This window comes from Momordica charantia (genome assembly GCF_013281855.1).
Source record: "Momordica charantia cultivar OHB3-1 chromosome 6 unlocalized genomic scaffold, Mcharantia_2.0 BLBB01000006.1, whole genome shotgun sequence".
NCBI classification, from domain to species: domain Eukaryota; kingdom Viridiplantae; phylum Streptophyta; class Magnoliopsida; order Cucurbitales; family Cucurbitaceae; genus Momordica; species Momordica charantia.
In genome coordinates, this window is record NW_028275164.1 from 19,664,561 (window position 1) to 19,669,432 (window position 4,872).

Genomic DNA, 4,872 nt, shown 5'->3' on the forward strand with positions numbered 1-4,872 from the left:
ATCTGAGGTTATGTCATGTAACTGGAACAATATATAATAGATGTATAGTATATATTTAATATACATCCTATATATTTAATATACAGTGTATATATATACAGTATATATTCGATATATAGCTGGATAATGTTTCATTAGTAACCTAAATGGTCTATAGTATATGAATAAGGTTGGGTACCTTATCTGGTAACACTATGGATACGACCCACTTTGTAATAGTTACAAATGAGTTGATCCAGGTCGTTCGTGTGGAGACATGCGAGTGGGGGTATCCTATACGATGAGTTTGTATAAGACCAGACCACAAAGTAATTAATCTTTAGCTGTAACACCGTTAGCTAATAGATTAATATTTCAATAGGACGACCATGTAACTCGATCTCAATCCTTAGTGAGTTATGGACTCCTGCCTATCGTTAGGGCTCGTCCATTGATCTGTATGGGTGAGAGTTGCCCGAGTTACTGACTCAATATTCCTATCATTTTGGGGACGAGACCAAGTGGGGAGCTGGGAACATAACCATACAAGATAGAATTCACTCATTCCCGACTTTAGGGTAAGTATATGAGTGTTCTCTTAAGTTCTAACCCTGGGACTTGAACAAGGGGCCCCACCCTTTCACTGGCCCGAGAGGGACTTCCGGTTATTGGTTGGACCATAATTGGGTTGTTCATTAGAGGATCAATGGTACTTAAGATCCAAGATGTAACACAGGGGTAAAACGATAATTTGACCCAGTTGTGGTTACGAACACTCATGAATGATTGACTTACCATTAATGGTCAAAATCCGTGACGCAAAATATTCTACAGTGACAAGAGTGCAGCTGTGGGTCTTTAGTGGGGTGACTGACAGTTAACGAATGTTGATTAATTTGGTTAATGAGTTCAATAAATTAATCTCGTATCATTGGAGCTTCTGATCTATAGGTCCATTAGGTCCCCTTGCTAGCTCGTAAAGGATAGTTAGAACATTTAGTGTTGATAAGAATTTGAATTGTTCAATTTCGTTAAAGGGAATTAAGGATAATTGAATGAGATGCAATTAATATAATGTATGTTGATACATTATAATATAAAGTATGTTAATACTGAATTGGATTCAAAATTATGAGAGAGAGAGATATTAGAATTTGATTCTAATATAGTTGATTAATTTAAGTTTAATTTAATTTAATTAATATATTAAATTTGTTAAATTAAATTAGATTTAATTTAATTTAATTAATAATTCTTTTTGGAATTAATTAAATTAGATTTAATTAATTATTATTTTAATTAAAATAAAACAAAAAAAAAAAGAAAAATTGGGAGGAAAACCTCCCATGGTGGAAAATATGGAAAGTGGGGGAGGTTTTCCCAATTCTCACCATTGATGGTGGGAAGTGGGAAAGTGGTGAGTGGGGAAGTTGTGACTTCCCTACTACTCTTCCTCCATTATAAAAAGAGAGGTTCTCCCCTTTCCTTGAGGTTCTCCGGTCTTCGGTTGTTGAGTTTCCGAAACTCCAACGAGAAAGTCTCTCTCTTGATCTCTTGATTTTTCTCTCAATTATAAGACGATTTCCACAAACCGAGTTTTTAACATCCAGAGGATAGCGAGGAAGGTCTTTTGGTGGCATTGGTGTCGACATTGAAGCGGTGTCTTCAAAGGTATGTTTCACTAACTTTGGTTAATCATGCTTATGTCTTTTCTTTGTTGTAATTCTAAAACAAGATCGAAGCACACACGTTCACGCTCTTCCGCTGCGAGATCTGATCCCTTCAATTAGTATAAGAGACAGATTCTGCTTTCGATCTTGTTTTGAATAAGAAGGAAAAAAATAGTGGGTGTTTCTATACATTTGATTTATATGGTTTGCAAATAGATGTTTCCGGTTTTTGGCTTTAGATTTACAGTTTTTTCGTTCATTCGATCAATGTAAGGGTCCATTAATTTGGCAATTTAATTCTGTAAATCGAGTCTGTAAGTCCATGTCGTTCGTGGCAAGGAGTTGTTGTGAAAGAAAACCAGAGAAGTGAAGAAAAATCGGAGGAACCGTGCGGATAGCACCTCGACGTTGGGGGCGGTGCCTAGGCGCTGGGAACCGGCGCTTAGGCGCTGCCAGAGCTGCAGAAACCCGAGAGCTCGAGCCTGCAGTAGTGGATGCAGCGCCTAGGTGCATCAATCTGCTAAAGAAAACCAGATATATCGATGCACTAATGCATCAATCTGCTCGTACCTAGGCGCCATGTTTAATAAAAAAAATTGTTTTGTTTCATTTCTTATAGGAAGCCAAAAACCGATCTATTTTATTACTTAATTATTATGCATTCTGAATGTCTACTTAATTAGTTATATATGTTACATAAAGTATGTCATATAATTTAAAATCTCACCATAGGTTAAGCATGTTCATGCATCATATGTATATAATAGTTATAATGTATGATAACATGATTTATTTTCATGATTAATTAATATAATTGTTGTATTAATGGGATGAAAATAAAGTTGCATTGAGCATGATATTACTTTAGTAAATATAAATGTTATATTTATGTATGTCATTGATGCATGATTATAGTTTCAATTTCTTTAAATTTATAAGTGTTATAAGTTTAATGAATAGAAATCAAAGTCTATAATCAAGAATTGCAAGGTCTTTAATAATTAATTTTAAAGGGGTTTGAAATTGATTTGACCTTAGGTTATATACTTTTTATTTTCGGTTTTAAATAGGTTTAAAACGGCAAAATAAAAGGTTAATATAAAATATTGCCCATAAGAGAACTCTGTCTAAGGAAGGTTCTGTTTAGGTTGAGGTACTTAAGCTGACCGTAAGGGAACACCTCTACTTGGGAACCGACCTGAGGGTTGAATTAGTTAATATTTTATGGTATGCAATAATGTGGTTAGTTCGTTAAAGTGTTTAATGAACTAAAACATTAGTATTAAACAAATCCAATATAAAAGTTATATTGGTCAAACTAATAAACTTAGATAATTTCATTTAGTCGGATTTTACCTAAGTAATAAACCCTAGTTGTAAAATACTAAGTGGGAGGACTAAGTGTATATATGAAATATACAAAGTATATGAGATATATGTGGTATATATATATACATTCTTTCCCTCACGTTCTTCGTATAAGTTCACACCGTGAGTTCCATGCTCGGCCTTGTGTTGCCCTAGGTACGGCCTCTCCCTACGGAAGGTGTTTGTATGGTTCAATACCAAGGTGAATGGAGAAAATATTTATAGTAAGTGGGAAAAGGACGTGTGACAACAAATCTATGGTCTCATCCATTGGTTTGCAATGTGAGATTTCATACACGGCCTGTGTGTCGTCCTGGAGCGACCACCCCTACGGAGGGCCTATTAAATGGAATCAAAATCAGGGCAAACTCCATAAATGAATAAGGTCTCTTAGGTTTTGCACCAATATTTGTCCTTCCCTACAGCAGGCTTATTGGGGCGGACATCAAGGGTCTGAAAATGGCGGGTCACTCTTATGGGAAGTTGTTAAGTTAGTTAATAACTTCTTGACCAAACAAATGGTGACTAACTATTATAGGAATAAGAGTTATTCTGGTGTAATATTTAGTTGAGAATGTCTCGATTCAGTTAAAGAGTAGATGACTGCCACACGGTAATTGTTGCTCTAAATCACTAAAGCATCGTCACAAAAATCCTCTTGATTGATAGGGTGCATTTATACTTTTTGCTAAAATTGATTGGGTTTTAATGGGTAGTTCAAGTGTCTAATATAGACTTGTTTGTATTTCAGCATGTCTACTTCCGTGATTGCCCTGCTTGTCGCCGAAAAACTTACAGCGAAAATTACACACAATGGAAAACAAACCTTAACATGATTCTCTTGGTAGATGATCTTAGCTTCGTCTTATCCTCAGGCCCCCACGCCTAATGCAGCCCGAGCCAGTCGGGATGCCTATGACAAATGGATCAAGACCAATGACAAGACTAAGGTCTACATCTTGGCAAGCATATCTGATTTGTTGGCCAAGAAGCATGAGAGCGTGGTCACCGCAAGGGAGATCATGGACTCATTGCCAGACATGTTTGGATAGCCGTCCATTCAAGCCCGACACGATGCCCTCAAGTTTATTTACAATTCCCGCATGAAAGAGGGAACATCAGTGCGAGAACATGTTCTCAATCTGATGGTCCACTTTAATGTGGCTGAAGTGAACGGCTCTGTTATAGACTAGGGTAGCCAGGTCAGCTTTATCTTGGAATCTCTTCTGAAGAGTTTCTTACAATTTTGGAGCAATGCTATGATGAACAAGATAGAGTACAACCTTACCACGCTCTTAAATAAGCTACAAAATTTTCAATATCTTATGAAAAATAAGGGACAGGAAGGAGAGACAAACGTTGTCACCTCAAAACGGTTCCATTGAGGTTTGACCTCAAGAACCAAATCTGTACTTTCTTCTTCTGGAAGTAAGCCTTTTAAGAAGAAGAAGAACAGTGGTAAAGGGGTGAAAAATGACCCTACTGCTACTGCTGCTACCAAGAAGAACAAGGCCAAAGTTGCAGACAAAGGAAAAAAATTTCTACTGCAACCTGGATGAGCACTGGAAAAGAAACTGTCTGAAATACTTGGCCGAAAAGAATAAAGCCAAAGAAGGTAAATATGATTTACTTGTTCTTGAAACTTGCTTAGTGGAGAATGATGATTCTGGCTGGATACTGGATCTAGGGGCCACTAACCATGTTTGTTCTTCTTTCTAGGGAATTAGTTCCTGGAAACAGCTTAATGCTGGGGAGATGACTCTCAAAGTAAGTCGGAACGGGAGATGTCGTCTCAGCAATCGCAATGGGAGACCTAAAGTTGTATTTAGACAAGAATACATATATATATTATTAG